This window comes from Dermacentor andersoni, chromosome 3 (assembly GCF_023375885.2).
Source record: "Dermacentor andersoni chromosome 3, qqDerAnde1_hic_scaffold, whole genome shotgun sequence".
NCBI lineage: Eukaryota > Metazoa > Arthropoda > Arachnida > Ixodida > Ixodidae > Dermacentor > Dermacentor andersoni.
This window is the reverse complement of record NC_092816.1, coordinates 167,244,271-167,254,190: the sequence shown is the minus strand read 5'-3', so window position 1 is coordinate 167,254,190 and position 9,920 is coordinate 167,244,271. Positions and strand designations below refer to the sequence as shown.

General features: G+C 48.4%; 1 pseudogene; it reads right to left on the bottom strand.

Moving 5' to 3' along the window:
• Window positions 1–967: 967 nt before the first annotated feature.
• LOC126524188 (uncharacterized) lies at window positions 968–5,016 on the bottom strand (annotated as a pseudogene).
• Window positions 5,017–9,920: the final 4,904 nt, after the last annotated feature.

The window sequence follows — 9,920 nt, the reverse complement described above, 5'->3', positions numbered from 1 at the left end:
CGAATTTCGTAGCTCACGCGTCTATGATCGAGTGGAAAAAAACACCGACGAGACAAAGGAAAGGATGAGAACAAGAAATTTCCCTTCGAAGCGACGATCCATTTTTGCTACCGTTGCTCCCGCTGATGAGGCTTTGCCGGGAATGATTAAAACCGTATCGCCGGCACGTTTTCACCGGTATTTGAGCCCCCCACCCTGCAACAATTCTTCTTCGACATTGCCTGAAGCTTTGGCCACCCCACACGTGCGAGTGGTGCTGCCTATCTTGCTCTTAAAACGTGAATAAGACAGAAGCACGATCAACGACACAGCAAACTACGGCGCGCGCCAGGCTCCTCTCCCGTGTGTTCTGCGCAAGGCCGCCACCAGTGGCGCGCCGTGGGCCTGATTCTAGCATGTACTGGCTAGTGTGCCGTCCGCGGCCTCCCGGGTGGCACCGGATGCAATGAGTGCCAGCGGCTGCCGCTAGGAGCGCTGCAGTACATGTGGGTGCTGGCTTCGTAGCCCGCCGTGTTTCCACAGCATCGGCAAGCGGGCTGCTGCGCTTTTTGTTTTTATTAAGCTGTAGCAGCAGCACAGTTCAAATGTGGGCAGCTGATTACTTAATGCATAACCATTCAAGACCGCTGTAACCGATCACCTTTCGAAATGACTCGAATTTCGCTGTTCTTTCTTTTTCTTTTTATTTGCTGTTGTTTCTGCCTGTTTCTTATTGTTGTCCTGATATGTTTGAATGTTTTTGATTGTTTGTAAAAAATGTACCCACCCCCTGGCTCATAATGCCCATTCGGTCCCGATGGTATGATAGTAAGTAAGTTAGCCTGTAAAATGGACTGCTGGTGTTCCGTGTACTATATAATTTTTTTATACCTGGTAAACACGTGCAGTTTTCTTTCTGTGTCTGATATACTTGAACAAAAATAGGAAACAGAGCTTTTATTTAAGCATAACAAAGATTTTACTCAAGCGGAACTACAGTCAAACAGAGGCACAAGACTGCACTAGATGAGATAATGTACACATACATGAAGACAAATCTAGTGGCAGTGACGCAGTTTAAGGAGCTTCTGCCGTTCTCTTTGCGATTCCCTCTCTTTGTTGATGCTTTTTGCATAAAACCGAAACCTCATAAGAACATAGAACTTTACAACTGCGGTCAAAGTTGCTTTTTCGTGCTCTGGGCACCCTAGTAGTGGAAAGGCCAGTGTATGTAGATGACTTCAGAAATCAGCTACACTCGCTACATGCGACTTGTTTTTACTGAAGAACACAGTAAAAGCATCTTCCATGGCCTTCACAGCTGTTGACAAGGTCTCACTAGGATAGACAAGGCCTCCATTGTCAAAATAAGTAGTGAAATATGAAGCAGCGTCGGCACTAGCTTCAGCTTTACTTACGCAAAGGCAGCCTGCACACTGGGGACAATGATTTTTGGTAATGATTTTTCGTGCAACATAACCTGCAGTATAGTATATCAAAGCACTATTGCTCCTTTTTCTGTGTAAGCTTCATGCTCACCGCTGGACGCAAGAGATTGAATGACATCCTCAGCTTCATTGACACTTCCGCGGTCAAGATGGCCGTCTATCCTGTCCAGTAGGCTCCTGCCTGTTGTTGGATGGATGGATGCAAAACTTTAATAGCCTGCCTGTTGTTGCACACAACTCATTTGGATTCAGCAGTGCTCTGACCACGTCTCGTGGGCAGTTTCCTCCTCTGGGTGGTTTGGCTAGATTATAAAATGCCAGTAAGTTGACAGTCACGAGAAACTGCGAAACTGTTGGATGGTCGTTGCACCCTGATGATTGTCTAATTATTCCAAAAAGGTTTTCTAGCTTATCTTGGCTTAAGCGGGACGTTAAAAGATATTTGAAGCCCACGGTAGATGACAGGTAGGACAACAGATTAAGGATAACTGAGGTTTTTTAGCGCACGAACAGGAACGAGGGACAGAGGCAAGACGCGGACACAGCGCTATGCCTCTGTCGTCTTGCCTCAGCGTCTTGCCTCAGCGTCTTGCCTCTGTCTCTCGTTCCTGTTCGTGCGCTAAAAAAAACCTCAGTTATGGAATACCAACATGCCCTAACCTACATCCTTTCAAGATTACGGATACTTGTGATGGTAACCCTTAGTCCAGAAGCTGTGCTTTGTGTAAGAAAACTACCACCAGCCGCTTTTGCATGCTGCTCCCACTCTCGCAAGTATTCAAGAAACCCTTTCAAAAAGCGCATGCTTGGACTTCCAGGCGTGAGCGCCTTTCCGCTTGTCCGTGATGTCATGACATGAATCAGGCGATTCATTTCTTTCACAAAATCTACAGTCGGCTGCACAGTCTTATACGAAGACTCAATGCGCTCCCTGTACACAAATAGTCCTTTGATGACCGGATCGCTGAAGAGCTGAAACGCGATGTCCACCTTCACTTTTTCGAAACAGTTCGGCTTAATGTGTGCATTTGTAATGCTCGGCATCACCTTCAGTGTAACACTTTCCTGATCTGCTTCGAAAGCTGCTTGAACAATACCATTGTGGACATGTCCAGTTGGTGTCAGGTACCCTTTTGCAACAAATCCATTTCTTACGTTCTTCATTATACGGAAAATCGGACACAAAGAACAGCTGCCTCTTCGGATCGACTGGGTGTTTGGTGCTGCTCCGAACGTGGCTTGCAGAACCTTGTAAAAAAATAAAGAAAACAGGTCAAGGAGAAGCAGTCATTACCTAATTTCAAAAACAACAATTAAATTGTGTGGTTTTACATGCCAAAACCACAATAAGATTATGAGGCACACCGTGGTGGGTGACTGGACTACGGATTAATTTTCACCACCTGGGGTGCTTTAACGTCCACCCAATGCGCGGTACATGGGCGTTTTTGCATTTCGCCCCACTCGAAATGCGGCCGCTGCAGCAATGATTTGATCCCGCACCCTCGGGCTTTGCAGCGCGCTCTACAACAAAGCCACTCCTCCACCACGGTTGGCGATTAATTCACAAGTTAAAAAATCGTAAAGCAAGAACAACTTAGCATATTGCACCCAAATAAGATGTCTCACCGTGTATTCCAAACAGCCGCCACATGCTCCTATTCCAGCTGGTGCCGTCGCATGTTATACAGTCCACAAAGAGACCAGTTTTTTACGCAAGGATGGCTGTTTCCACAATCATTTTCGCCAGTGTCGCGGATTTCACATTGCCTTTGGACGCAAAAACGCCAAGAATTTTTCCAGTTTCCTGCATAAAGGTATAAGTATTTTCTGAGAGCATACGCCTTACATATTATATGGTTGCGAAGCAAAAAAGAAGAAGATATCAGCTAACCAGTAAATGGCTGAAACAGCACTACCATGCCATGGTCTGCCAGTACATTCTTCTGGTCAGCAGGTGTATGATCCCCGAGGTCGACAAAGCCTTCAATGTGACCTTAATTGTAAAAAAGAAGCACAGGAGGAACATCCAGTTTTACTTTGACATCTCAACAAAGGTTGGAACATATCAGTCGTTAGTAAAACAATGTAAATATAGTTTCACATGAAAGGCGAGGAATTTATAGCGATGACAAAGCATTAAACCACACGAAGTATTAAAAGGTTCGTAGTTTTATCAGTCGTATAGGTTCCAGTAAAGATTCGCTAATTAAATTTACAAGTACGGTGTCGCGTGCGCACCGGCACTTATTGACGGACAGCACTCGATGAACAGGAACTCTGGTGGAGAGCACATGCAGCGAGGAGGAAATGCCTCTCGCTTCACCGCCGTTCCGGAAATTGAGGTTACACGACCTCCAACTCAAGGAGAGCGTTTATGTAGCCACAAACCATCTCGGCTCGCCCTATGCACCCGTCGCAAAGATAAGGTGCGCGAACAGCGTATGCACTCAGCCGCGCGAACAGCGCGGCTGTTTTTGCAGTTGCGAATTGTTTCTTGGTTCTCGACAAATTTTGAGAAATGTTCTTACAGTGTTTCTTTTCGCCATGCTTCCCTGCGCTTGCCTTTTTCCTTTTCTTTCTCCTGCAGGCTTGGTTTTGAGCTAGAACTCTTTGGTACTTGCAGAAAACGCAGGACTCCCCCTCAGACTTCGTAGAGAACAAGCATTTTTCCGCAATCTACATGTCTCTGTAGGAAGTGTGCTTCTTTGAAGCAGGCTTTAAGCCGCATCCACCACAAAGAACTGTCAAGGAAACGTACTTGATCAGGGATTCGGCCTCATCACGAGTTGTGAGGACTTGTTTTGATTTCTCTGTTCCTCTCAAGTAAACCGTGGCAACTACTGACTGTCGCTCAGGCAAAGGCTTTTCGAACAATACCATTTTCTCAATGAAAAGGGTGGCGAAGTCATTTATTTCGGCTTCACAATAAGCGTAAGCTACTGATTCTGCTGGCAGAGATGGCACTTTCATCCACGCGACAGGAATAGAGAGGTCGCTGAACGGGTGGCGACTTTAAGTAGTGTTTTGCAGGCACTGAGCTCCACCATTTTGCGCGCTTGCTGCTTCAAAGCTACTGCGTGGGATGCACTCTTCAGGTACAGCAGCATTCTGGTGGACACCTTCGAGACTCTCCGTTCCCGCTCCCTCAATGGCTGAGGCAACTGACTCGCCGCGCTTGCGCCGCTTTGATGGAAGCTTTAGATCTTTCTCGCACAGATTTCTTGTTTTTCTTTTTTCTGGCATTTTAGGCACAAGGTCCTTAGGATACTCAGCAAATATCGTGGGTACGGCGTCGGGTTTCAGGGGCGGTTTATCGCGGGGAATCTCGTGGACAACGCCGTTCACGGTGACAGAGAACGCGCGCTCGATTAAACTGCTTTCGAAATGTTTTTTGCAAACCACAGCAGTTGGTGTCAGTCTTCTGTCCGTTCTCCTGATCCTTCTTGCACATTCTGCTAGCCGCTTCGCATCGGATGGTGCAGTGAACAAGGATACACGCTCTGTGTTCGAGCGGTAACCGCTTTTACACAACGGCACAAAGCAGGTCCTCTCCTTGCACTGTCTCTTTAGCTTCGGCATTTTTTCACCGCCGCCATATAGTTCTTGTAATGACAGGCACAGGAACACAGCAGCCACAAACTCTCTCTTGGCAACACCAAGAACAAACACGAAACACTGTAGTAACACTGAGAACGCAAACATGGAAACCGACGCAATCGCTGCGAAACTGATGTGCGAAGCACACGACACCCGCAGTCTGCACCCACCCGTATGGCAGCGGCCTCTGCCGGCCACCGTGGGCATTCATTGCAGGCGGCGGTAGGGTGCCCCTTCTAGCCACCCTAGCGGCGGCACGCTCCTCCATTGAATAGAGCGGGTGGACGGCACACTAGCCAGAACGTTCCTGGACATTCCGCCATTTTCTTCGATACGTGACCTTGACCATAGAGTTTCTTACAAAAATTACTAGAGGGAACTCTGGCGCTGCAGTCGTTGTCCTACCAGGGGAATGATGGGAAGTACATGGATTTGTCTGATCTTCGTGCTTGTGGATTCAAACGTTCTTGTGGCTTTGTATATTACGCTATATAAATCTTATTTTCGTATATTTCAGCGCAATCTATATTCTTCGAAGTGCAGAAGACGCCGGGAACGCGTACAATTGCTATTAACTGCAACGATTGAGCTTGTCCAGGTGGCCAAGTCGAAACGCGCCAAGCGTCTCTAGGCACTGGCATGCCCGCGATAAATTCATAAGGGCGTTTCATTCGCTTGTCGATGCATGCCTCCGTGGATTAATGGTTTCAATATCAAGCTTCTGTGCTAGAATCCCTGTGTTCGAATCCTGCCGTCGGGCAATATAATGATGTTTATTACTTATTTATTACGCAATACACTGTTGAAAATGACGAATTTACAAAGTCACAAAGCCGTTTGAAGCCAAAAAGACGAAGTTTAGGCAAATCCATGTACTTCCCATAATTCCCATGCTGGGACAAGCGCTCCCATTGCAGCTCCCGTAGACACTAGCGCCAGAGTTCCCTCTAGTAATTTTTGTACGAAACTCTATGACCTTGACGCGACGCGAATAAAATGGCGCCGATGGCCTCATTTTCATGGAGGAAGGAAACTGAGGAGAGGCCCTACCCCCTCCGCGCGCTAGGAGAGAAGTGTGGAGGAAATGACGTAGTCGGTTCTCCTCTTTCTTGCTGAAGTTTTTTTTTTTTTGCCGTCGTGGCCACGCTTTTTGGGCCACAATGGCGGCTTTGTTTTGGTTCTGTGCGCTAACTCGTGTTGCTCCGTAAGTTTCGTACCGTGGCAAAGGCGCCGTGCGGGCAGGTTCGCGTTGGTCTCCTTGTTTTGTTGCGCTGCGTTAGCTGGACTATGCTCTCCCGGATTTTGCCGTGGCCAGGTGGGACACGAGGGACTAAAGTTCGTGAAATGAACGCGCACGCAACGCACCACGGCAATGGCAACGGACAAAGGAATATCCGCGGGAAATATTGCCCTCTTTGGCTGAATCATGCTAACGTGCTAACGACTGCTTAGTATTGCTGCGGAACGCGCGCGTCCGAGCACCACGGTTGCGCGCAGCGCGGCGTGGTTTCGCGAGAAATGTAAACTGGAGAGGAGAGCTGGCCCGATAGGCGGAGCAACGCCATGAGCAACGCCAACTTTCGGCTTCACTTTAGCTTCACAAAGAGTGACGTCAGGGCCTCTCCTGAGTTTCCTTCCTCCGTGCCCCATTTTGCTTTTGTAACGTGACGCCAACTTGACGTTTTGCCTAAGAAACTGAAATGAAGGCGCTGAACGTAAGATTCTCGGTAAAGCAAAACAGTTTTGCTGCGCTGTAAAAATAAAGCAGCTAGCTCAAAGCGCATGATTATTCCGTTGAAAACGCGTCTCGCTTCCTTCATCTGCTGCCTACAAGCCGTCGTCTGCTTCATTAGGTAAGATGCGTGTCGCCGGCAAATGGAATGAATCATCGTATGTTGGCGCCAACGCGCTTGTTTTCTACCTTGAGACAACATACGCGACCTACCAGTGGTGATGCGCGCGCGTTCTAGGCCACGTTATCGCTATCTCGTGAAACGCAAGCGACTCAGCCCGACTCGGCTGGCTGAGAAATGGCCGAATATAACCGACAGCGTTGCGCGCGCCAGAGATATCCACTAGCGCGACGCAAGCGCCGGCGCTGCCATCTCTTGTTCACTTCGCTGGTTACTCGCACCGCGGGAGGAATCTTCAAGGCGCCGCCTTGCGTAGATTTCTTCTTATAAATTAGAAAGACGCAGTTGTCATAACTTTTGATAGTGCGAATAGGCATTAATCTTGATAACAATAGAAATGCAGCAGTGAAAAGTGGACAACATTGCCGAAAGTTTGCTATGTTCAATCAATATTATTTCGTATGAACGCGTTCTTTTAAAAGAAGATGGCCCCGAACACAAATGCCAACACCACCCGAGATCGATGCAAATACTATGAGCACGCGTTATGAACAAAAGATTTTTATGGCGCCAAACGACGGGGAAAATGTGGCGATACGCATACCTCTGGGCTGGCATTGCATATGGCTGCTCATTTGCATAATTCGCGCGGCTCGTCGCACCATAAATTATGGCAGAAAATCTCAGCAATGGCGGCCCAGCACAACGTCACGCATCGTCAAAATGACGCTTACGAAACAGCCCTTCCTGTGACGCTCCTCACGGGAGATTCCTTCAGCCAATCAGCAAGCTGGCATGGCGGCTACCTTAGATCGCCACCACATATTCGCGAAATTGCAGATGCATTGCACTGGCTTCTGTACGCTACCGCTCACTTTCTTTTTGAGGTACTAACGTCGCAATATAGCTGCCAAGGACCAAAAAAATGTATTAGTTGATAAAATTTGCAGCTCCACGTCACGTTTCGTTATCTTGATGAAAACGCAAAATTGCATTTCGCAAAACTTCCGTTTCCCGACACACATTTCAAGGCCCGTTAGCTCTCCACAGCCAATCAGAGAGTCAACATGGCGGATAATGGCGGCTGTGCAGCCCACCGTTTATAGATCAACGGTGATGCAGCCGCCACGGAGGAAGGAAACTGAGGAGAGGCCCTGACGTCACTCTTTGTGAAGCGAAAGTGAAGCCGGAAGTTGGCGTTGCTCGTGGCGTTGCTCCGCCTATCGGGCCAGCTCTCCTCTGTTGTTTACATTTCTCGCGAAACCACGCCGCGCTGCGGGCAACCGTGCTGCTCGGACCCGCGCGCTCCGCAGCAATACTAGACAATCGTTAGCACGTTAGCATGATTCCGCCAAAGAGGGCAATATTTCCCGCGGATATTCCTTCGTCCGTTGCCATTGCCGTGGTGCGGTACATTGCGTACAGCGTTGCGTGCGCGTTCATTTCACGAACTTTAGTTCCTCCTGTCCCACCTGGCCACAGCAACATCCGGTAGAGCACGGTCCAGATAACGCAGCGCAACAAAACACGGAGACCAACGCAAACCTGCCCGCACGGCGCCTTTGCCACGGTACGAAACCTACGGAGCAACACGTGTGAGCGCACAGGACAATAACAAAGCCGCCATTGTGGCCCGAAAGGCGGGGCCGCTACTGCAAAGAGATAAAAGAAACAGCAAAACAAAGGAGAACCTATTACGTCATTTCCTCCACACTTTTCTCCTAGCGCGCGAAGGGGGTAGGGCCTCTCCTCAGTTTCCTTCCTCCATGGCAGCCGCCATGCGTGTCGAGAATAGAGCCCAAGACCTGCGTAAAGAATTCTAGTGACAGGTGCCACTGAGACTTGGACTTGGACACCACCTATTGTTACCAACCGAAGGATTTATTCTCCGATTTACTCATGACGTTATTGGTATTTACTGTGCCTCGCTCTTATAGCGAACTTTAGTTCACGCTTCGCTGTACCCGAAGCATTTTTCTATAAGAGTCGGGCAAAACATTGCCAGCTCCAACCTCTAGCTAGAATAAGCTTCAGCTGTTCACGATCATGTGTCCAAGAGACGGCCCGAGCTCAAGGCAATAAAATAGGGATGCCTTTCGTAAACTTGATTTATAAAATAAACATGTTATTTGTCTCCCGCTATCTGTCTTTCCTTTTTAATTTACTCGAAATGTGCTCGACGCGGAGTTAGCAAATGCTGCCGCTTGTACGCACACGAGCTGCACTCTGCTGAAAACTTGAAGCCTGCTAGCATTTTCCTCGTGCGAAGAAGCGGAAGTTGTAACTGCAATTCGCCTTTGAGTGGGAACAAATAGAACGACCTGCTGGCCCATAATAGCAGATGTGAATTAAAGGGGTGGAGAAATGAAATTTTGAGGCTATAATAAGCCTGTTGTAGGCTGTTTCTGTATGCGAGGACACCCACAACGAGGTATTGGACGCTGCAAACATTTCAAAATAATTTTAATTCAGCTCCAAACATCATTAAAAGCTCCTTCTCGTGGTTGAGAGCCATCGCTAGCGCGGCTATTATGACGTGACAGCGCAGCATCGAGTTTCCTTCCTCCGCGCAGAGGAAGGAAGGAAATCAACTTTATTCAGGTCCTGCAGGAGAAACGAGAATATTGACGTCATAGCACACTAGCACAAAAACGTGACATATGAAGAGAAACGATGAAATGCCGATTACGGAACCTGCTGAACGGAGCAAAGCCTCCACTATGACCGAGCTACAGGCATATAGAAATCATTTCTTAATGCAAAGAAGGAGTAAGGCGTGCAGACACGGACACAAGAGGAGAGAAGTGGACAACACGAACGCCGCACGGCGGCCCGCGAACGGCAAACGGCATGCGGCGAGTTGCCGTGCCGGTCATAGAGTTTCTTACAAAAATTGCTAGAGGGAACTCTGGCGCTGCAGTCGTACCACCATTAAAGCCCCTTGATAATTTGAAAGTAGCGACACTCTCCTCCTCACGGCGCTTTCCTCCTCGATTCTCCTCACCCGCCGGATGCGCACGGCGCGCTTTTCCTCCTGGGC